General features: G+C 38.7%; 1 long non-coding RNA gene across 1 annotated transcript; it reads left to right on the top strand.

Annotated features, from left to right (window-relative positions):
* The first annotated feature begins 4,870 nt into the window (after positions 1 to 4,870).
* Positions 4,871 to 25,651, top strand: LOC125159879 (uncharacterized). Its single transcript, XR_007149963.1, has 3 exons — positions 4,871 to 4,910; positions 19,944 to 19,980; positions 25,589 to 25,651. It is a non-coding gene; the product is annotated as an uncharacterized LOC125159879 (long non-coding RNA).

The raw sequence follows: 25,651 nt of genomic DNA, 5'->3' as shown, positions 1-25,651 counted from the left end.
GTTACAAGTTGATTTAATTCATAAAAAGGACTTACCATGGATTCTTTTTTTTTTAGAGTAGCCTCCATGCTTAGTGTAGAGCCCAATGAGGACTTGAACTCATGACCCTGAGATCAAAACCTGAGCTGAGATCGAGTTAGATGATGAACTGACTGAGCCACCCAGGCACCCCCCTGGATTCTTTTAAATAGTAAACATTCATATGTCGTTAAGTGTTCAGAGGACGATCATTCACTGACATACAGGGGTGCAAAAACTGGATTATAGCAAAACTTTCAAATGTTTATGAACCACTGCCAACTGAAAATAAGTCCAAGCATCTAAGTGTCTCTGTGGTTACCAGGCAATAACATTTACTTTCTAAAATCAAATTTAAATGAAAGCTTTCAAGAAATTTAACATGGGTAAGTTTACTTATATTTACAGAATACAGTTAATGCTAAGTGTCTCTTGTGGCACACCTGGGTGGCTCAGTTGTTTTTAGTGTCCAAATCTTGATTTTGACTCAGGTCATGATCTCATGGTTTTGAGACTGAGCCCCACATTCGGCTCTGTGCTGAGCACGCAACCTGCTTGGGATTCCTTTTCTCCCTCTCCTTTTGCCCCTCCCCTGCATGCACTCACTCATTCTCTCGCTAAAATAAAATAAAAATAAGTATCTCTTAGAAATGAGAGATCCATAATTTGGCTATTGTTGAGAGTGCTGCTATGAACATTGGGGTACAAGTGCCCCTATGCATCAGTACTCCTGTATCCCTTGGATAAATTCCTAGCAGTGCTATTGCTGGGTCATAGGGTAGAGCCTAAATGTCCATCAACTGATGAATGGATAAAGAAATTTTGGTTTATATACACAATGGAGTACTACGTGGCAATGAGAAAAAATGAAATATGGCCTTTTGTAGCAATGTGGATAGAACTGGAGAGTGTGATGCTAAGTGAAATAAGCCATACAGAGAAAGACAGATACCATATGGTTTCACTCTTATGTGGATCCTGAGAAACTTAACAGGAACCCATGGGGGAGGGGAAGGAAAAAAAATAGGTTAGAGTGGGAGACAGCCAAAGCATAAGAGACTGTTAAAAACTGAGAACAAACTGAGGGTTGATGGGGGGTGGGAGGGAGGAAAGGGTGGGTGATGGGTATTGAGGAGGGCACCTTTTGGGATGAGTACTCGGTGTTGTATGGAAACCAATTTGACAATAAATTTCATATATTAAAAAAAATGAGAGATCAAGGGACTAATATATATATTCTATATATTCTATATATTAATATTATATTAATATTATATAATTAATATTAATATTATATTAAATATATTATATTATATTATATTATATATTATATTTTATTATATTAATGTTATATTAATGTTATATATATATTATATATTATATAATATATTATATATATGTATAATTTACCTCAGTTTTTTCTTAGCACATATAATGCTGACTTTTACTTCGTATGTTAGTTCCTTAAACAACTCAGAATTTCACCAAATTAAAAGCAACAACTATATCCGATATCTGAAACCCAAACTAAAACAGATAATATAACTAACCTCCCACAAGGAAGTCTCCCCGTCGTCATACGACGGCAGTGGGTTTAAGGTAGGAATCACTAAGTTTCCTCTTGGAGTAAGGTTTCCATTGAGCACTAAATTATTTTCAAAATGTCCACAATAAGGTGGTTCCAGGCCTGGACTCATAGTAAGGGTCCTGAGTAAAGTTTGGTGCTGCTGTCTCTCCACAAGAAGTTTTGTATTGCTCTCATTAGTCCTGTGAAGAGTAAAAAACACAAATACATTTACTTTTTCCCTAAATCATTCCTAAATGACATACATTTTTTTAAGTTTCCATAATAGTAAATAGCATTTGCCATTGAACAGTGTTTTAACACTGAACACGTGACAGAGCACACCTACTATCTAAAATTATACTTTTAAAATTGTTCTAAAGAAATACTTATGTTTCCAGGGGGATTCCTAACTAACAATTCAAATTAGGGAAGGGAGAGAAGTGGCTATCAGTGATGTACATGGGTTAACAAATAATACTTGCTGTCTTCTGGAATGGCTGTACTGACAGGATCCTTCAAGATGTCATTATATATACATACTTATATTTAGTAAACCTGTTTACAGATATAAAACTAAACCATCCCTCAAAGACATTTTCAAGCGTTTGCTTTCACCACTCTTGTACATTTCACTTATTATCTCAAAGAAACTGAGCATTTGACACTGAGGAATCATTGAGACCAACAATCTCTAGGGGAGATAGTAGATGACAGACGTGTGATCAGAAAGAACTAAAACAGCTACAGAGGCAATTAGCTTATAACAGTTACCAAGGCACTGGAGGCAGAATCTGCCCTTTCTGTCTTCACTCTTCCACATGCCTCCCTCCCACCATGGTGCTCTTTTAGCCACTTTGGGAATTATACTACCCTTCAGCCCTGTGTGAGTCTTTCTGTATTTCACCTGGATGCTTTTATGTAAAGTAGAAAAGAATAAAGGATAGTTTGTCTCAAGGCCCACTCTAGTAATCATACCAAAGATCACAATCAAGAGAATAAATGTACCAAGCTGCCAGGATGAGTAGTAGTAGTAGTACTTGACCTTTTCGGTTAGAGATGTAATCTTCCAAAAAGAAACTCAGCGACATTTCTATTTAGGGTAATTCTGACAAGCAATTTTATAATAATATGCTTCTAAATGAGAAATCTTCGAACAATGCACTTAAAGACTAGCAGATCCGATCAATGGAAAATATACAGGGCGGGGGGTGCAGAGGGGTGGGGGAAGAGATCCTGTAAACCCAAAAAAAAGAGGAGGGATGCAAACTGTCCTGGACTAACATTTCAAAGGTAAGTTCATTTAGAAACCTCATTTTCCAAAATGACACGATCTAGTTGGCTTTCACTTCCTACTCATCTCATGATCTTGGCTCCACAGAAATTATGCTTTAGAGGCAAATTAATGAGCTAAATTTCTTGTCTATGATTGTTTTGACTTACTTGTTCAGCTTATTTCTCAAGGACTTTCTAACTTTTAATTATTCTAGGTAGGGTTGCCTGTAGGTTTCCAACTCTGTTTTAGTAGAATATTCTTGAGAAGTCTTCATTGTAGAGACCTGAGATTCCAGATCTTTAATTCTAAGCTCCATTTGACTTCTCGTTAAAGCATGAGCATTTTCTCTTAACTGGCCCAAGTTTTCTTGAGCTGCTGCTTGTGCCTAATGAAAATTAACAGGAAAGTTTCAAAATAGGTATAATCTGAATAATTAATTATACCTGTTTCCTTTAGTTCTTAGTCAATGTTTCAGAGAGAAATTTTAAATGAAAAAAAAGCTCAAGTGTAAAATATTTGTCATCAATGTAAACTGAATTAAATATGATTTATAAAATTAAAGTTCAATCATTCTTCTATTAGTATTCACGCAATCTGATAATTCAAATAATAGAATCAATGAGAAAATTTTAAAAGTTAACAATAAACTTAAGAATAATCCACGTACAGTGCAATTTTTAAATCATAATTTTTCTTTTCCTCTTCATAGTGAGACGAGTTGTTTAAATCATTTTTTCTTATCTTCTCGATTTGGTAGGAATAATGATGAAAACTGAAATCTTTAAAGGGAGGAACAAATGCCTCCAGAAATCTACAAATTACCATAAAGCAAGTAGAGGAAACCCCTACAATACATCTATCCAAAATGTAATTTGCAGTAAAATGAATTAAAGCACATTACAGATCAATTAACCTGTTAAAACAGGTTGACTTCATGTAACTTTTCTACTATGTCCAGTCGTGCTCTTTCTTGAATCTCCCGTTTATACTGTTCCATGTGACTGTGTTCTACCATATTCATTTCCATAAATTGTTTCAATTTTACAACTTCTTGCTGTAACTTGTTGTTGCTCTCTAGTTTTTCACGTTCTTCTTCGAAAGCTTTCATTGATAATAACTCTTGAAGAACTTGATTTTTTGCATCCAGGTGTAGACATTTTGAAGATGTAGTTTCCAGTTCTGTTGTAAGGACATCAGCCTGCATGAATAAAACACTATAGTTTGGAAGGGAGTGAAAAGAGTCTAACTCAAAATTACTATGAAATTCTTTTTTTTTTTTTCAGATTTTAAGTAATCTCTACACCCAGTGTGAGGCTTGAACTCACAATCTCAAGATCAAGAGTAACTGAGCCAGCCAGGCACTCAAATTTTTAAATAAACTGATTTGCAATAAAATGTTACCTGTCTTAGAATGTGGAACCTTAAACAACTCAGAAAATCAAGAGCCAAGTTATAGTCATCAGGTGTTACTGAAATAGATCTCTGCTATCATCTCTTTAGTACACAACATTTGCACTTGATTCTATACTTTTATTTTTTCTATGATTTTTTCATATCTTTCTTTCATAAAATAAGTCCCATCTTAGGAGAAAGTCTCTTAGCCCTTCCCCCATCTTAACACTCCATAACTTTTAAAGAAGTTTTAGCAATATCATATTGACTTATGTATGCCCAAGTCAAAAAATATGTCCCAACATAAGACTCTGGAAATAAGACTCTAATTCATGAATCTATAAGTAATGATTCTAATGCCATGGCCTGTTTCTGAACTGCAAATGTTTTATGCTAATTTGAAGTGCATTCCCAGGAGAAATAATTCTCCATGATGTGTTAAGAAATCACATCTCCCAGTATAAAACTTTAATTGGATGATCCACATACTTTTTTGAGGCTAAAAAAAAAATAATTCAATACTGTTATCTTGTAATCCGTTGTTACTTTCTAGAAAATAAGAGATCATATTAAACAAAAACAACAACAAAACTGGCTGGAGTTTCAGTGATGCTGATTTGGGAACGACTTCCATCCATTCTATATGATTGGTAAGACAAGGTGAGTGGATGTGTTGGTTTTATAAATTCTTTGAAACTTCTGTGAAAATCCCTCCCCTTAAATATATGCTGGCTTCAGTAACTGGTTTCTAGTGAACAGAATATGCAGAACTGCTGTGATTTTTAAGGCCAGCTTAGAAAATGTGATACAGCTCCCATCTGACTTTCTTTCTCTAGGGAAGCTCACCCTTAGAACGCAGCCACCACGTGGTGAGGAATCCCAGGCTACCTAGTGAGTCTTCATGTAGATACTCCAGCTGAGACTAGCCAACGTCCTAGCCAAAGGCCAGCCTCAACAGCCAAACACGTGCATGAACAAGCCTTTAGATGATTCTAGTCTCCAGCTTCCAGTTATGCCAGCTGATGCCAAATGAAAAAGAAATGAGTTGCCCTACTCTGCTGTGCCTAAACTAAAATTGGTGAACAAGACAAATGCTGTTCTTAACTACTAGGTTTTGAGGTGGCTTATTATGCAGCAGTAAATTACTACCACAGATACTGATACTAAAAATGGTGTGCTGCTATTCAAAAAACCCTAAAACTAAACTTCCTTTGAACCAGGAGGTAGGTGAAACCTGGAAAGATGTAGAAAAGCGTAAGAATGAGACCCAAAAAGGGCCTCCACAAGACTCTTAGTGGAAACCTGATGGCCTGTGAAGTGGCTGACAGCAAGGGTTTCTATGCAAGTGAAGACAATGACACTGGAGGAAAGGGAAGTCATGCTACAAAATACCTGAAAGTAAAACGGATAGGAAAGAGAAACTAAAGAAAGACTATGCAACTGAAAGGAACCAGGACTTATTGGGTTCAAGTATCTGTTTCTCATTTACAGCCTCTCTACATGTTAAACTGTCAAATAATGCTAAAATAAAGAAATGGCTTTTGGGTTAAGAGAAACTCCAGGGTGCTACCAAGAAAACAGAAAGATTTAAGGTATGCCTCCAATTTCTTTAAGGATCTTAAGAGTATAAATTTTTGCTGTGCCTGGGTGGCTCAGTCAGTTAAGCGTCCGACTTCAGCTCAGGTCGTGATCTCACGGTCCGTGGGTTCGAGCCCCGCGTCGGGCTCTGTGCTGACATCTCAGAGCTTGGAGCCCATTTCGGATTCTGTGTCTCCCTCTCTCTCTCTCTGTCCTTCACCTGTTCATGCTCTGTCTCTCTCTGTCTCAAAAATAAATAAACGTTAAAAAAAAAAACAGAAAAAAAGAGTATAAGATTTTTTTAAAGTAGGTTCCACACCCGACATGAGGCTTAAACTCAGCACCCAGAGATCAAGTGTCACATGCTCTACCAACTGAGCCAGGCAGGAGCCCCAAGAGTAGACGAATTTTAAAGGCATTGTCCTATAAGAGCTTCACAGGAAACCTGAAGCGAAAAGCTTATCTCAAAAGGACTTGGGAGGGTCGCTTTGCTAAAACACGGCATGAAATCCAGTAATATTCACAGAAAACTAAAAAAGGTAAGAGATTTATAGTAGCAAACATACTATTTGCTACCTTGGACTAAAAGAGACCAAATAGTGCAAAATGAAAAGAGGCCTTTGGGTCTTACAAGTCCGACAGGGAGGAAGCAGGATGAAAAAACAGCTGCAAATACAGGTCATTCCTTATGAAAAGGAAGGAACCAAGAGCTCAAAGAGTAAAGAAAGGGAAGAGACATGGAGAAAGTATTCCCGTGGTTAGGACTAAGTCCTAACTTAAGAACTGACAGCATGCATTGGGCTATATTTCAAAACTCTTATGGACTAAGGTGCTTCCCATCTTCTTTTTCTGAATGGGTGAGTCTTCAGCAGTTGACTAGAATGTTGCATTTGTGAGTGGTAAATGTCTCTTTCGTTCTCAAGTCCTCATATTGAGAACACTTCCACTCAAGGGGCTATACTTGAGATACCATAACCCAGGCAGCTTATCCCCACTGCACCTGATTAAGATGGTAAGATCTTGGACTCAAGCCCTGAACCTGATGCCATGATAACTGAGACTTGCAGGAGGTATTGGAGGGGGAGGGGAGTGAATGTATTTTTCAGGTGGGAGGAACACAAACATTTGTGGCCAGTGGATAAATTATACTGCTTTTTAAAGGTGTCCATAGGTTTTAAATATTAATTCCACTAAAAAAAAGACCATGGAACAACCTTAGTGACTTGCTCCTAATGAACAGAATATGTGACTATGATCCTGTGTGTATTCCAAGTCTAGGTGACAAAACGCGATTCTGCCTTGTTCTGTATCTCAGGCTGCTTACTTGGAATCTAGCTCCCCATCTAGTGAGGAAGCCTAGGCCACAAAGAGAGTCTAGGTGTGTCAGTTTAAGTGTTTCTTCTGCCTCCTGAACTGAAGTCCCAGGAAACAGCCAGCATCAACCACCAGACATTAGTGAACAAATCTTCAAGTGGATCCAGCCCCAAACCTTTCAGTTGCCCCACCTGAAGCTGAGCGGGGCAGAGACTAGCTGTCCTGGTCACACTTTTCCTAACAGATTTGTGAACAAAAGAAATCTAACCTTTGGGGAGTTTGTTAAGGAAAAAACAAAAATGATAAATTGAAACGTGGATGAAAAAGAGAAGACACATAAACCTGTATAGGAGAAATTGTTCTCCATTAATGTAGGATGTAATAAATGTTAAGATTAATTTATTAACAACCAATGGTGCTAATGAGAAGAAGCAGATAACTAGAAGCAAGATCTAAGAAGTTTTTCTCTCAGTTTTTCCCCAGCTAGGATCATATTAACTGCTCATTTTCCATATATGGCCTTTATTATGTTGAGGTATGGTTCCTCTAAGCCTACTTTGTTGAAGTTTATATCATGAATGGATGTTATAGTTTGTCAAATTCTTTTTCTGGATCTATTGCAATGATATGACTTTATGCTTTTTTGAAAATTAATACGAGGTATCACATTCATTGATTTGCAAATATTGAACCACCCCTGCAAACCAGGGATAAATCCCATTTGGTTATAGTGAATGATTTTTTTAATGTGGATTTGTTTTTGAGAAAGAGCACAAGCAGGGGAGGGACAGAGAGAGAGGGAAACACAGAATCTGAAATAGGCTCCAGGGTCCAAGCTGTCAACAGAGCCTGACACTGGGCTCAAACCGACGGACCATGAGATTGTAACCTGAGCTGAAGTTGGATGCTTACCTGACTAAGCCACCCAGCTGCCCTTGCCCCCCCCGTGAATGATTTTTTAATGTATTGTTGGAATCAGTTTGCTTATTTTGTTGAAGATTTTTGCATGTTCATCAGAGATGCTGGCCTGTAATTCTCTTTGTGGAATCTTTATCTGGTTTTGGTATCAGGGTAAAGCTGGCATAGAATGAATTGGGAAGTTTCCCTTTCTTTCATGTTTTTCTGGAACAATTTGAAAAGGATAGGTTAAACTTTCTTTTTTCTTTTCTTTTCTTTTTTTTTGTATTACCTGTTCTTTCCTTGTTAAAATTTACATCTGAAGTCATCCAGTCCTAGACTTGTGTTTGTTGAGAGTTTTTGATTCCTGATTTGGTTTCCTTGCTGGTTATTGATTTTTTTCAAGTTTTCTCTTTCTTCTTGTTTTAGTTTGGTAAGTTATATATTTCTAGGAACTTATTCATTTCTTCTCAGTTGTCCAACTTGTTGGCATACATTTTTTCACAATATTCTCTCATAAATGTTTGTATTTCTGTGGTGTTAGTTCTTATTTCTACTCTCACATTTGTGGTTTTATTTATTTTGGTCTTTTCTATTTTCTCGTTGATTATTCTGGCTAACACCTTATCAGTTTTATTAATTTTTACAAATAACCAGCTCTAGGTTTCATTGATCTGTTCCAGTATTATCTGTTTTTTGTCTATCATTCATTTCTGCTTTAATCTCTTTTTTTTTAATTTTATTTTGAGAGAGACCACACATGAGTGAGGGATGGGCAGAGAGAGAGAGAGAGAGAGATAGAATCCCAGACAGGCTCCATGCTGCCATCAGAGAGCCTAACATGGGGCTCAATCTCAAAACTCTGACATGACCTGAGCCAAAATCGAGAGTCAGACACAACCAGTTAACCCACCCAAGGGCCCCCTGCTCTGATCATTATTATTTGCTTTCTTCTGCTGGCTTCAGGCTTCATTTGTTGTTCTTTTTCTAGCTCCTTTAGGTGTAAGGTTAGGTTGTTTGAAATTTTTCTTGCTCCTTGAAGTAGGCTTATATTGCTATGTACTTCCCTCTTAGGACCACTTTTACATCATCTCAAAGGTTTCAGACCATTATTTTTTCATTTCCATTTGTATACACGTTTTTAAGTTTCTTCTTGTATCTCTTGCTTAAGCCGTTCCAGTGCAGTAGCACGTTATTTAACCTGCATGTATTGTTTTTAATAATTAAGGCCTATTTTTTGTTTGTGATTCATTCTTGAGAATATTCCATGTACACTTGAAAACAACGTGTATTCTGTTTTAAGATGGAACCTTCTGAAAAAAATCTCTTAAGTCCAATCTGGTCCGCTCTGTCATGCAAATCCATTGTTTCTTTTTCTTTTTTTAAAAAATATATGAAATTTATTGTCATATTTGTTTCCATACAACACCCAGTGCTCATCCCAACAGGTGCCCTCCTCAATAACCATCACCCATCCTCCACTCCCTCCCACCCCCCATCAGCCCTCAGTTTGTTCTCAGTTTTTAAGAGTGTCTTATGCTTTGGCTCTCTCCCACTCTAACCTCTTTTTTTTCCTTCCCCTCTCCCATGGATTCCTGTTAAGTTTCTCAGGATCCACATAAGAGTGAACACATATGATATCTGTCTTTCTCTGTATGGCTCAAAGCCCCTGCTTCTTTGGTGATTTTCTGTTAAGATGTATTTTTTGGTGATTTTTTGTTAAGATCTATTGATGTAAAATGGGTGTTAAAGTACCCTATTACTGTCTTATTATCAATTAGTTCCTTTATTTGGTTAATGTTTTATGTACTTGAGTGCTCTCGTGGTGGGTGTATAAATATTTACAATTGTTAGATCTTCCTATTGGATTTTACCCTTTATTATGATATAGTAGCATTCTTTGGCTCTTGCTACAGTCTTTGTTTTTGGTTGTTTATTTATTTTGAGAGAGACAGAGTTGGGGAGGGATATAGAAAGGGGGAGAGAAAATTTCAAGCAGCCTCCATGCTGTCATCCTGGAGCCCAACATGGGGCTCAAAGCCACCAGCCATAAGATCATGACCTGAGCCAAGACCTAGTCGGTTGCGCAAATGACTGAGGCACCTAGGTGCCCCACAGTCTTTGTTTTAAGGACTGTTTTGTCTAACAAAAGTATCGCTATTTTTTCTTTTAACGTGATAAATTTTTCTCCATCCCCTCGCTTTTCATTTTTTTTCATAGAATTCATTGTCAACTTGGCTAACATACAGTGTGTATAGTGTGCTCTTGGTTTCGGGAGTAGATTCCAGTGGTTCATCAATTGTAGACAACACCCAGGGCTCTTCCCAACAAGTGCCCTCCTCAATGCCCACCACCCACTTTCCCTTCTCACTCACCGCCCCCCATCAACCCTCTATTTGTTCTCTGCATTCAAGAATCTCCTATGGTTTGCCCCTCGCCTTCTCTGTTTGTAACTATTTTTCCCCTTCCCTTCCCCCACGGTCTTCTGTTAAGTTTCTCAAGTTCCACATAGGAGCAAAAACATATGATATCTGTCTTTCTGTGACTTATTTCATGTAGCATAATACCTTCCAGTTCCATCCACATTGCAAGAGATAGCATGATTTCACTCTTTCTCCTTGCCAGGTAGTATTCCAGTGTATATATAAACCACATCTCTTTATCCATTTATCAGTTTATGGGCATTTAGGCTTTTTCCAGAATTTGGCTATTGTTGAAAGCACTGCTATAGACACTGGAGTACATGTGCCCCTATGAATCAGCACTCCTGTATCCTTTGCATAAATTCCCAGTAGTGCTATTGAGGGGTCGTAGGGTAGTTTGATTTTCAATTGTTTTGAGGAACATACGCACTGTTTTCCAGAGGGGCTGCACCAGTTTGCATTACCACCAACAGTGCAAGCATCCCCTCACTTTCAATCTGCAGGTGTCTTTATGTCTAAAATGAGGCTTTTACAGGCAGCATACAGATGGGTCTTGTTTTTTAATCCATCCTGTCACCCTAGGTCTTTTGGTTGGAGTGTTTATTCCACTTATACCCAAAGTAATTATTGACAGGTATGTATTTATTGTCATTTTACTACTTGTTTTGTGGTTGTTTCTGGAGATTTTCTCAAATCCTTTATTCTTTTTCTCGCTTTGATGTCTTTCTAATTTGCTTTCATGATATATTTGGATTTCTTTCTCTTTATTCTTTGCATGGTTATTAGTGGGTTTTGGTATATGATAAGCATTAATTTGTATATCACCTCTTCTGCGTGTAGCAGTCTATATTAAGTTGATGGTCACTTAAGTTAGAGCTCATTTTTTTTCTCCTCCCCATGTTTTGATAAGCTATTATATTGTATATCTTTTTTTGGGGCATTCCTTGACGATTTTTTTGCAGAAATATACATTTTTACTGCTTTTACATTTCCTGCCTTTATACTGTCACTTTTGATCTCTCCTTTCCACTCAGAGTTGCCGATAATATTTCTTACAGGCTGATTTAGTGGTCACAAACTCCTTCCATTTTTGTTTGTCTGAGAAATTCTTTATCTCTCCTTCTATTATGAATGATAGCCTTACTGGATAGAGTATATTTGGCTGCAGATTTTTCTCATTCAGCACTTTGAATATATCATGCCATTTCCTTCTGTCTTGCAAAGTTTCTGTTGAAAAATCTCCTGCTAGCTTTGTAGGTTTTCCATTGGAAGTGAATGACTTGTTTTGCTGCTTTTAAGATTTGTAGCAGTGGGGCGCCTGTGTGGCTTAGTCGGTGAAGCATGACTTAATTTTAGCTCAAGTCGTGACCTCGCAGTTCGTAGGTTTAAGCCCTCCAGTGGGCTCTGCAGCGACAGCACAGAGAGTGCTTGGGATTCTCTCTCTTTCTCTCTCTCTCTCTGCCCCTCCCCAGTTGTGTCTGAGTTTTGTCACGGAAATAAAAAAAAAACAAACAAACAAAAGCAAAAACCAAAACACTAAAAAAAAAATACGTTAGCAGTATATGTTGCAAATTTAATTACAACATGTCTTGGATGTTGATTTTAATGGAAATTCTCTGTGCCTCCTGGATCTGGATGTCTGTTTTCTTCTCCACATTACGGAATTTTTCAGTTATTGTGTCTTCAAATCAATTATCTGTCCCCTTCTGTCTGCTTCTTCTGGAACTCCTATCATATGAATGTTTTTACATTTGATGGAGTCACCGAGTGCCTTAAGTCTATTCTTGCATTGGATAATTCTTCTTTGTCTTCTTCAGCTTCACTGTTTTCCATTACCTTGTCTTCTAGCTCATTAATTTGTTCCTCTGCTTCTTCCAGCTTGCTGTTCATTTTTACTGCACTCTTCATCTCTGATTCTTCAGCTCTTTTATGTCTGTGGTAAGGGTCTCTCGGATGTCTTCCATTCTTTTCTCAAGTCCAGTGAATATCCTTATGATCATGGTTTTAAATTCTCCATTAAGCATGTTATTTATATCTGTCCCATTTAGGTCTCTGGCCATGGCCTTATCCTGTCCTTTCATTTGGGATAAATGCTTCTGTCTTTTCATTTTTTCTACGTATCTGCCAGCTTCTGTGTGTTAGAGAAGCCAGTTATGTCACCTGCTCCCGAAAGTAATGGACTTAGGAAAAAGACGTCGTGTAATGCCCAGGGTCTAGCAATTCAGGGAGTGTCACCAGTGTGTGCTGCATGTGTTCTGCTGTTGTGTTCTGGCTATGCTATCCTTCAGGCCAGTCGTCTGCAGAGGCTCTCCTTGCCTGGTCTGGTGAGTGTTTGGTCCCTGGCCTGAACGTAGCGAGTTTAACTAGATGTGCTCTGGTCTGCTTATGATATAAGACCTGTCACCACCTCTACTGGAACTGAGACCAAGGGAAACTCTCTGGTTGGGAGATGTGGAGTGGGCAGGCATTTGTCCTGGTCTTCTGGGGGAGGGGTCTGCTGTGCTGGAACTCAAGCAAGAGTGATTGAGAAAGGTAGTTCCACCAGTGTGCAAGGGGGTGGTGTTTGGTGTAAGCAAGTTAAGTAGCCAGTGTTAGCAATGCACTGCTTCCTGCAGGTGGCTTTATGTTTGTGGTGAGGGGCAGGAGAAGGAGATGGTGCCAGCCAGCAGCTTTGTTCCTACAGACAGGTCTCTCTGAACTTTGCTTCTGAAGAACGTGCTCTGAGAAGAGCAAATTATCTCCCCACTGTGTGCCCCAGGCACTCTTCATACCACTGTACCCATGCTATATGCTCCCACGTTGTTTGCCTGCCCTCTGTCCAAGAGCAGTGCAATACCTCAGGGCTCTAAACCAGCTAAATCGGATGCCCTTGAAAACTCCAGACTTTATGCACTACTGGTTGCAAGAACTCACGAAATGCAGCCCCTCGTTTTCCAAGCCAGTGGGTATGGGGAAATGTTCTGTTTGTGCATTCCCTTGTGCATTCCTCTCTCTCACCCTTACCCAAATCCTCGACTCCCTCCCCTCTGCAGAAGCCAGAATCTGTTTGTCTTCTAGATGACATTTCTGCATCAAGGACCTTCTTTGATGTGGCCTCTTCTCTCCCTTTTGTTGCGGAGTTTATTCTGTCAGTCTTCAGGTCGATTTCTGGGGTATTTAGGGTGAGCTGATTGTTATCTAGTTGTATTCGTGGGATGAGGCAAGCCTAGAGTCCTCCTACTCCTCTGCCATCTTCCTGTCTCTAAGATCTTTTTCTAAGATTCCCTTCACTTCCAACAATTCTTACAAGTAGGCAGGAATGCCTCTTTAGAATGTCCCCTCAAGTTAAGGTAGAAGCACAGAGACATACGATTTGAAGCACAATAGTTGAAAAACTAGAAAGAGTCAATTTGATAACCAAAATTGGGCCTTTGGTCTGATTTCAATGAAAGGAAATAGGCAGCTTTGAGTATTTTTTAATCCATTGAATACTCAATCTTCATTCTCCTTTCCTCAGTGAGGAAATAAAGAGAATGTCATGGAATCATTTTTCATCTTTTAAGTAGCAAAACAAATGTATTGTCCTTTAGCACTACTTAAATTAACTGCACATTCTCCTTTACCTTATTCCAACCTTCTTTGTGTGGGGAGGTAAGACCATTTCATCTTTGTGTTGTCCCACAATGCTTCTCCATATCATACAAGTTGGCTTCAAAAGTTTGTTGTCATTCAAATTACCAATCTAGTATTTGTCTCTGATAAATCAACTTAATACTACCGCAATTTATACAGCTGTATTGTTTGAATGATGTAATGTTTATTCCATTAATTATACGCTGAGCTATAAAATATAGCTATGCATATCTATTTAAGTGAAAGAACGGGAAACAGGCTACTGTGTTTTCCAAGAATGTAGGATCTGTGCCAAGAACAGGATTAACACTAGTGTTACACACAAGAACCAAGACAGAAGAGGATCTCATTGTGAATTGCAAGATGATGGGTTAGCAAGGTTGTTTAAGAGGAAAGAGGAATAGCCCAGAGTTAATCTTTTCCTTCCTAGATGGTGAAAACTATGGATGAGTCTATGCATTATAAAGAGATAATAAAACATACTGAAGTAAATGGTAGACTGAGTCAAGAGATCCTATGGCCAAGATTTGATGGAAATGAAAGTGGGCAGCACTGACTGAGACACCAAAAGTTTGCACAGGCGGGTAACCTGGGTGGCTCAGTCAGTTGAGCCTCAACCTCTCAGGTCATGATCCCAGGGTCATGGGATCAAGACCCCTGTCAGCCTCCACACTGTGTGAAGCCTGCTAAAAATTCTCTCTCTTCTCTCTCTCTCTCTCTTTCTCTCCCTACACAGCCCCTTGTCTTGCTTGTGCACGCACTAATAAATAAATAAATAAATAAATAAATGTCTGAACACACTAAAGAAAGAGCATTTTATCTTTTTGAGCCTGACTTCACATTGAGTCATGGGGTCAGCAAGGCATAGGCTGGCGAAAGGGTCCTTCAAGAAGCAAAAATCTCTATAGGAACAAAGTTAAGTTCTACTACATTGACTTTTTATTATTACATAAGTGACTGGTAATTTGCAAGATAACTAGGAAAAAGTTTTCATAAAATTTGATATGGTACTGGCATAAGGACAGACATATAGATCAATGTATTAACATTGAGCATCTAAACATAAACTCTCACATTATAGTGAACTGATTTTCCACAAGGGTGCCAGACAATTAAATGGAATAAGACTAGTCTTTGTAACAAAAGGTACTGGGACAAATGGATATCCACATGCAAAGTAATAAAATCAGACCTCTACCCCATAGCATATATACAAAATTAACTTAATATCTAAGAGCTAAAACGATAAAACTCTTAGAAAAAAGCTTACGTGTATATGTTCGTGACTGGAATTGACAATGATTTCTTAGACATGACACCAAAAGACAAAAGCAGATTAAGTTTACTTCATCAAAATTAAACACTACTATGCTTCAAATATCACCATCAAGAAAGTGAATAGGCAAGTGACTAAATAGGAGAAAAATACCTGAAAATCCTGTATCTGCTAAGTGATTTGTATGTAGGCTATTTAAATAACTCTTCCAATAATGAAAAGACAATCCAATATAAAAATGGAAAAAGAATGGATTAGTTCTTTAAAGACGATACAGAAATGGATAATAATCACGTTAAAAGGGAGATGTTTGGGGTGCGTGTGTGCCTCAGTCAGTTAAGTTTCTGACTTTGGCTCAGGTTACGATCTCACGGTTCGTGAGTTCGAGCCCCTCATCGAGCTCTGTGCTGACAGCTGGGAACCTGGAGCCTGTTTCAGATTCTGTGTCTCCCTCTCTCTCTGCCCCTCCCCTGCTCACACTGTCTCTCTCAAAAGTAAAAGAGACACGTTCAACATTATTAGTTGTAAAATGCAAACCAAAAACTACATGATGCCATTTCTTAGCCACTAGAATTGCTACCATAAAAGCAACAGATAATGACAAACATTGGCAAGAATCAGGAAAATGGGAACTCTCAAAAACTGCTGATGAAAATGTAATGTTGCTGCCACTTTGGCAACAGTCTGGCAGTTCCTCAAAAGGTTAAACTAGAAAAACAATTGTTTTAAACTTATTTGAGAGAGAGTGCACAAGTAGGGTAGAGGAACAGAGGAGAGGGAGGGAGAGAATCCCAAGCAGGCTCCATGCTCAGAGCAGAGCCCAATGTAGGACTCGATTCCACAACCCTGAGATAATGACCTGAGCTGAAATCAAGAGCCAGCCACTCAACCGGCTGAGCCACCCACGTGCCTGCCCCTCCTCAAAAGGTTGAAAAAACAAAACAAAAACAAACAAAAAAGGTTTATTTAATAGAGTTACCATATGAACTAGCAACTGTATTTATAGGTATATACCCAAGAGAAATCAAAACATGTTCACATAAAAAGGTGTTCATCACACAAACAATAACCTCAAAATGGATGAAAGACCTCAATGGAAGACAGGAAGCCATCAAAATCCTCGAGGAGAAAGCAGGCAAAACCCTCTTTGATCTTGCCCATAGCAACTTCTTATTCAAAACGTCTCCGGAGGCAAGGGAAACAAAGGCAAAAATGAACTAGGGGGACCTCATCAAAATAAAAAGCTTCTGCACAGTGAAGGAAACAATCACCAAAACTAAAAGGCAACCGACAGAATGGGAGAAGGTATTTGCAAATGACAGATCAGATAAAGGGTTAGTATCCAAAATCTACACAGAACTTCTCAAACTCAACACCCGGAACACAAGTAATCCAGTGAAATAATGGGCAAAAGACATGAATAGACACTGCTCCAAAGAAGACATCCAGATGGCCATACAAATCAAAACCACACTGAGATACCACCTTGCGCCTATCTCTGTTTTCTAAGAAATTAAGGAAATGAAACAAACAAACAAAAACTATAATCAGTAGTATCTTTTTATACTGGGTCTGATAGTTCTGTTTTTTCTAGAACTATCCCTGTTACTTCTTTTGATTCCTATCTGCCAGAAAAGTGAACTAAGTCCTAGTTAGTTGGAGAAAATTAACCAATTTTTCATATTTGAGAGGAACTTGTATATGGTAGAACATAGTGGCAACCACCAGGATTCTCTTTTTTTTTCCTTCTGAGTAAAATAGGATTGTTGCTTGTTTCACACATTCTGACATCATGATTTCATCTATTCTTTTTAAACCTTTCTTCAAATGGATATATAGGAATGTAGGAATTTTCAAGGCAAATACCAAGAAAAAGATTTTCCAAGAAAGATATTCTGTGACATAGCCTTCTGACTGTAACCATGTGTAACACATCAACCCAAATAATAAAAAATTCATATAACGCTGTTGTGTTAGAGGCATCCCAACAACACCCAGATTTGATTATTGACCAGAAGAGCTCCCAGACCTCAGCATATAGTTGTACTCATGCCTGTGGTTTGGTATGGGGAGAGGATAGAAAGGCCAATCAGCACAGAGAAAAGGTGCATGGGGTGAAGGCCAGAGGAGACCAAGCACAGGCTTCCAGGAATCCTTTCTCTATGGAGTTAGCAGGATGTGCTTAATTCCTCCAACATCAGATTAGGACAGCACAGGTAAAATATTGTCTGCCAGTACGAGGCTTATGGATACTCAGTGCCCGAGTTCTCATCAAATGCTAATCACATAGGCATCTTCTCCTTAGCATGTCCCAAAATTCCAGGTTTTCAGAAGGAAATCAAGTGTACGGCCTTAAGCACATTGATTGTACCAGCACTTAGGCAGAGTGAACCACTCTTAAGCAGCTAGGGAATGGTGGGAACCCTCCTTAAATCCAAGATCCCAGGGCACCACCAAGGGCCAGTCATTCAAGTAGGATGTTCTGAGGGTAGCCATCTTTGGCCTGCTGAATGAAACCTGTTCTTCATAGGAATTATACCCTTGACATCATTTTTGGTGGTGTCTTCAAGTTTTATTTTACTAGCAAGTAACATGATGGTTACCATGGTACTGGTTTCAGTTTCATCATCCATATGAAGTAGGTATTTGTACAAAAATTACTAAGGCAATATTAGGTCGTTATAATCTTTTTTTATGTGATTAAGTTTTCATTATGATTCTAAGATACAATCAACATAATGATTTTGGATTTAAAATTAGAATAAAATCTCTTAATTATATGGAAAACCCAGGTTTGATTCATATAGTGCTCAATCCCTGTTTATAGTTATAAGATATTTGATCATATTCACCAATTGTTTTCTTGCCTAAGTATATGAATAACTTTTGTATTTTTGTGTATTGCTTTATGTATTTTCATATACTTTCATATGGGAGAGAGTCTCCATATTGTGTTACTTTGATCTCTATCTTAATTTGTAAGGTGACTGTATCATGTGTTAATATATGCAAAGAGTAGCTTCAACGGACACCCTGTTTTGTTGTTGCTGTTGTTTTATACATTTAATAAGCCTTATTTTTCACAGCACTTTTAAGTTCACAGCAAAATATAATAGAAAGTACAGAGAGTCTCCATATACCATACCATGCTCCCGTACATGCCTAGCCTCCCCTGTTGTCAACATCTTGCACGACAGTGGTCCATTTTAGTAGTATATATTTTTTTCAGTTCCTTTGTTTAATGTTGAGCGAGAGAGCATGCATGTGTGTGAGCAGAAAAGGGGCAGAGAGAGAGGGGAGAAAGAATCCTGTGCTGTCAGCACAGAGCCTGATGCAGGACTTGATCCAATGAACAGTGAGATCATGACCTGAGCTCACATCCAGACTTGGACACTGAACCAAATGAGCCACCCAGTCACCCTGAGAACTGTGATACATTTTATATGGACACTAAGTCATCATTTTCAGGCAAAGTCTCTAATTTGCATTAGTGTTCAGCCTTGGTGTTATACATTCTATGAGTTTTCACAAATGTGTAATGATGTGAAACCACCTTTGTGGTATCGTGTGAAAGAGTTTCACTGCCTTAAAAGTCCTCTGTGCTGTGCCCCTTTATCCCTACATTCACCCCAACCCTTACCTCCATAGTCTTGCTCTTTCCAGAGTGTCATATAGTAAGAATCATACAGTGGATATCGTTGAATGTTTAGAAAATTAAAATTCCCCGGCAATTGAATGTAGGCATTCAAGATATTCTTTGCCCTTTGTTTTGTTTAGTTGACCATCAGTAGAGGATCTGATGACCTCTGCTTTCCATGAAAAAAGCATGATTTCTCTAGATGTGTGTCACCTAATGGGGAGGGTTGAGAAAAATGACATCGTGAACCACTACACAGCACTCACATTAGGATCATCCTCCTCTGTGATGTGCGGTGGGTCTAGTTAGACTCTCTAGCAATGGAAGGAGATAGTCTCAAGATGTTAGAACTTTATCAAACTGGAATGCCAATGTCTTCTTACTTACCTTGCCATTGGAAATAAGGCCAGGGAGAGTCTGTTTGCTATGGTTTGGCCATGCTTCAAAGTACAATAGCTATGGAGCTCTAGCTCTATAGAGCCCACTTTGTGAGGGGGTGTTTCATCCTAAATCTGAACAGTCTCTACTGAAGGGCTGGGGAAGTTCTGCTGTGTGACTGCAAAGTAAACATACTCTCTTTTAACTCCTCTCATAGTGGAGGTCCAGAAAAATCATGCTAGTTTCAGTTTGACATTGTTAGCTTATGATCATCATTCTCCTAACGATACCAGTTTCCTCCAGTGTCATAGAGTCAGTCAGTGATGGTCATTGTAAACATCATTCATCTGTAGGTGTCAAATTCCGATAAAACCTATTCTTGCTTTTGGTCAATATAGAGGAGAAAGTAAGATTTCTTAGTGCTTTAAGCCTCCCAATAGTATAATAACCATTCAGTGTAGTGTGGTTTCCAGGTGTGGTCCCAAAGCAATACTTTTTGACAAATCATAAGCCATACACTTGTAATTTCCTCTATTTTTCAATTGTTGATTTACCATGTCTTTTGCTTTCTTCTTTAGGAGCAGATAAGAATCCTGAGGAAGACTCTATATCCAGGTAGGATTTTTATGGATTTGTAAAAATGATATTTGTTGGGGCACCTGGGGGCTCAGCCGGTTAAGGGTGTGACTCTTGATTTCAACTCAGGTTTGTGAGTTCAAGACCCACGTCGGGTTTTGCACTGACAGCTTACTTGGGATATCATTCCCTCCTGTGTGCACTCACTCTCAAAGTATAAAGGAATGAAATGAAATGAAACAGAAAATTAAAGGAAAGGAAAGGAAAGGAATGAACTGAAAATTATGTGTTTCCTAAGGGAACACAGAGAACAAAAGCAGTTGGTGAGTGTTCTACCCTGGACTAAACACTATATCCTATACATAACATCTGTTAAGTTATACAGTCATTGCATAGCTTTGCAAAGTATCTATGTTATTGTAGCCTACTTTTTATTACTATCGCAACTGTCGTTCACGGAGGTTGATTACTCGACCATGATTCCATAGTTAATGAGTAACTGAGGGGTTTGCCCGTCAGCTTGTGTAGCTTCCACATCCATTCTCTGGTTCCTCAGCAGCACTAAGATGAAGATACAGATCCTAGGGCAGATCAACTCAGAATGTCAAAGCTAATGATGTCGGAACTCTAATTTAGGGTTTTCTTAAGAACCCAGGTTAGTCCAAGCATTTGGCCTTATATATTTGACCAGTAGTGCTAGCAAAAGTAATCAGTGCAGTGGTAACAAATCCCTTGTTTTCACCACCCGAGATTTTAGGGTGGATGTCAGCTACGGCCATGGTGTCATGGCTTTTACATAAGCAAGATCAAGTCAGGCATATCCTTAGATGTAATATCTCCTATTCTTGAGACAAATGAGTTTTCTGTAAGAGAAGGATATCTAGTTGTTACGTTATGTTAATTAAATTCAGCCTCTATTTCGAGGATATTGCTATATGATTCCCTTTGGGCTAGTATGCTTAACCAGTTCTAGGAAGCTTTTTCTTTTTTTGGAGATTTTTTCCCCATGATTTTTCTATACTGTGTTTTTGCCTTTTTACTTTCTTCTCTGGTTTTCTTGGTATTTTTTTTTCCATTAATTTTTCCAATTGTGCCAGCTAAGGACTCTCCATTTTTCCAGAGGCCAAATCAAAAGCACTTAGAATATCAAGATTTAGTGAACCTCAGAGATTAATTCACCACAATACCCTCTGGTACTTCAACCTATGTTTAACCTCCTTGCCCAATGGTTGTACCCATGGAGATTTGAAACTCAAGAGAGATTGAAGTCACCTAGTGGGATATGATAAGTGACAGAAATGAGATTTAAATTTGGGTTCTTTTCTTTTTTTCTTTACTTACTTTCTTTGTTTTTTGTGTTCCATCTTGCAGGCAAATGTTTTAATAATAGAAAGCTGGGAAGTGGGTATAATGAATACAATGACAGAGGGTAAGAATCGAATTAGCAGAGGAGATCAGGTTTCAATAAGAACAACACTGAGTTGTATAGGAATAAGATTTTTAAAGAAGATGTCAGAATATGGGGGTTTATGCCAAGTGAGATAAAGGTGAATGACAGGAATGAAGGACCTAGGATTAGGGGAGTTGTTTAGAATAGCATATTCAAATAGAGAGTTCAAGAGTGTCCTGACCAGGTTTCTGCTTTTGTGTGTGTTGGTATCATTGAAGGTGCGAGCATACCTCAGATTTTCTGATGAGAGAGATTAAAAATCATTTGAGCTGCTGGGAAGTGTCTGTTTACAGCAAATAGAAATAAGATATCCCCTACTTCCACCCCAACTGAGGGAGGATGGCTTAGATCCTCTGAAGGAATTGGAGGTGGAGGGTGGATATTCTGAACTACAGAGTTGTATGGCCCAAGACAAGCTGTCTCCTCACTCCACCTCTTTTCCTAAATCTGTGATGCCCTTCCCATGTACTTGTAGGGCTGGGCAGGGGTAGGACTGACTTGTCAAATCAGTAAGGGAGCTTCATCTGGATCGGTGATAACATGCCTATGTTGAGGTGACTGTGTGGATGACTGAGACTGCCAGTTAGCTTGTTCTCCAGGAGCAGGACATGGCTCCTACCCTCGGTCATTTGAGCCCATCCTTGTTGTAGGAGTCTGTGCCTTCATAGGCTAAAGATCGAAAGTTTGGGCAATGCCACAGAACCGTGTGGAAGAGTGATGTAGGAGTGGGAGCTCATAGGGAAGAAAATATTCAGGCAGTGTATAAAGAAATAGAGGCACAACTACCAGGACCATTTTGATCGCAGTCTCTGTCCTTGGGTAGCTAAATGCCCCTGAAGGCTTGGAATGTCTTGCTAGTTATTATGGACCTAAATAAGGCAAGACAAGTGTAGGAACAAAGTTGCCTTGGGAACTTGTAATCTTTTAATCTCTAGTTAGTACTGCCATTCATAACATAGAAATTTTACTTGGATATATTTACTTAAATGGAGGTCTACCTGACACACAATGTAATATGTGATGCAAGTACTCTGGATGTTCCATCATGCTCGCCATAAGCGTAGCTCCCATCTGTTAATGTATGGTGCTTTTACAATACCACTGACTAGATTCCCTATGCTGTACCTTTGAGCCTTGTGATTTATTCATTCTATAACTGGAACCCTGAACTTCCCTCTCCCCTACACCCGTTTTGTCCATCCCCCCACCTCCCCTCCCTTCTGGCAAGAGTCAAATCTCTGCATTTATGGGTCTGTTTCTGCTTTTTCTCTGTTTGTTCATTTGTTCCCCTTTTTAGATTCTACATAGAAATGAAACCATATAGGATTTGTCTTTCTCCGTCTGACTTATTTCACTTAGCCTCCTACCGTCTAGGTATATCCATGATGTTTCAGATGGCACGATCTCATTCTGTTTTATAGCGGCATAATATTCCATTGTGTGTGTGTGTAAGTGTGTGTGTGTGTGTGGTCTGTTCATGTATTGGTGGACACTTTGGTTGCTTCCATATCTTGCCGATTGTAAATAATGCTATAATAAATATAGGGTGCATATATCTTTTCAAATTAGTATTCCCATTTCCCTTGGGTAAATAAATACCCAGTAGTGGAATTACTGGATCCTATGGTATTTGTATTTTTAATTTGTTGAGGCCCTTCCTTACTGGCTTTCATTGTGGTGATACCAATTTACATCCCATGACCAGCGCACACAGTTTTTTTTTCCACACCCTGAGCAACCCTTGTTGTTTCCTGTGTATTGAAACTGAGCCATTGTGACAGATGTGAGGTGATAAGTCATTCTGGTAACGTTTATAGATACAATTTTCAACATTTCAGAGAATTCTCTGCCTGTCACACTTGGTTATGGAAACTCAGACTGGGTCTTTTCTGGAGATTTCACAGGTTAGGAGAGGTAGAGGCAAAATAGAGAACTTAAAGTTTTTTTTCAATATATGAAGTTTGTTGTCATATTGATTTCCATCCAACACACAGTGATCATCCCAAAAGGTACACTTCTCAATACTCATCACCCACCCTCCCTTCCCTCCCACCCCCATCGACTCTCGGTTTGTTCTCAGTTTTTAAGAGTCTCTTATGATTTGGCTATCTTCCACTCTTCTTTTTTTTTCCTTCCTCTCCCCCATGGTTTCTGTTAAGTTTCTCAGGATCCACATAAGAGTGAAACCGTATGTTATCTGTCATTCTCTGTATGGTTATTTCACTTAGCATAACACTCTCCAGTTCCATCTATGTTGCTACAAAGGGCAATATTTCATTCTTTCTCATTTCCACATAGTACTCCATTGTGTATATAAAGCACAATTTCTTTAAAAAGTCCAATTGTTGAAAGACCTATACTCTGAAAACCGTAAAACACTTATGAAAGAAATTGCAGGTGACGGAAAGAGAAAGACATACAATGCTCATAGATGGGAAAAATACATAGTTTTAAAATGTCTACACTACCCAAAGCAATCTACAGGTGTAATGCAAGCCCTGTCAACATACCAACAACATTTGCCAGAGAGGTAGACATACAATCCTAAACGTTGTATAGAACCACAAAAGGCCTTGAATGGCCAAAGCAATATTTAAAAAGAGGAAACATGGTGGTATCACAATCTCAGCTTTCAAGTTTTATTTCAAAGCTCTAGTAATCCAAACAGAATGGTGGGTACTGGCGCACAAAATAGACTCATAGCTCAGTGGACTAGAACCAAAAAGCCAGAATTAAATCCACCACTGTATGGTCAGTTCATCTTCCACAAACAGGAAAGGTTATCCAGTGAGGAAAAGGCAGTCTCTTCACCAAATGGTGTTGGGAAACCGGACAAGCCACATGCCAAAGAATGAACCTGGACCAATTTCTTTACCATAACAGAAATAAACTCAAAATGAATTAAATACCTAACTGTGAGACCTGAAACCATAAAAAATCCTTGAAGAGAGCACAGGCCGTCATTTCTCTGACTGTGGCTGTAGCAACATTTTACTAGTTCTGTCTCCTGAGCCAAGGGAAATAAAGCAAGAATAAACTATGGGGACTACATGAACCCACAAAGCTTTTGCACAGTGATGGAAACCGTCAAAACTAAAAGGCAAGCTCTGGGATAGGAGAACATATTTGAAAATGTTTTGCAAATCCAGCAAAGTATTAGTATCCACAATATATAAAAAATTTATACAAGTCAACATCCCCCCTCCAAAAAAGCCCAGTTCAAAATGAGCAGAAGACATAACCAGACATTTTTCGAAAGACAACATACAGATGGTCATCAGACACATGAAAAGATGTTCCCCAAAACTACAACGAGATACCATGTCACACCTGTCAGAATGGCTACACTCCAAGACACAAGAAGCAAGGGTTTGCGAGGATGTGGATACAAAGGAAACCTCTTGCACTGTTGGTGGAAATGCAAATGTGTGCGGCCCCTGTGGAAAACAGTATGGAGTTTCCTCACAAAATTAAAAACAGAACTCTCCTATGATCCAGTAATTGCACTACTGGATACTACCCAAAAGAATACAAAAACACGAATGGGTGGGACACACGCACCCCTGTGTTTACTGCAGCATTATTTTCAATAGCCAGCGCAAGTGTCCATTGAAAAATGAGTGAACGAAGTTGTCCTGTATATATGTATGTGTGTATGCGTAATCCACATACACACACACACACACTGGAATATTACTCAACCATGAAACAATGAAATCTTGCCATTTGCAATCACCTGGATGGAGCCCGAGAATAGTATGGTAAGCAAATTCAGGGAAAGAGAAATACCATATGATTTTACTCATGTAGCACTTAAGAAACAACAATTGAGCAGAGGGAGAAAAAAAAAGGGAGAAACCAAGAAATAGGCTCTTAACTGCAGAGAACAAACAGATGGTTCCCAGAGAGGAGGTGATTGGTGGGAGTGGTGAAAGAGGTGATGGGGATGAAGGAGTTCCCTTGTCATGATGAGCACGGGGTGAGTACGTTTTTGGTGAATCACTATATTAATAAACTAAAATAACCCTGGATGTTACTATTACTGGAATTAAAATAAAAATTAATGAAAAAACCAGTGGCCACCTTTTAATTATACCAAGAAATTTTATTTAATAAACAGCTGAACTTTCACTTAGTTTTTGAAATTTTGTTTTTAAATAAATGAACATGTTTTTGTTGTATATTTTTGCTCTAAAGGATTTGCGACACACCTGGTCCTGATGATTCATGGTCTACATCAGCTAGCCAAGACTTAGATTT

Source organism: Prionailurus viverrinus, unplaced genomic scaffold (assembly GCF_022837055.1).
Source record: "Prionailurus viverrinus isolate Anna unplaced genomic scaffold, UM_Priviv_1.0 scaffold_76, whole genome shotgun sequence".
NCBI classification, from domain to species: domain Eukaryota; kingdom Metazoa; phylum Chordata; class Mammalia; order Carnivora; family Felidae; genus Prionailurus; species Prionailurus viverrinus.
Note: the sequence above shows the minus strand (reverse complement) of the source record. Positions and strands in the feature narration are given on the sequence as shown.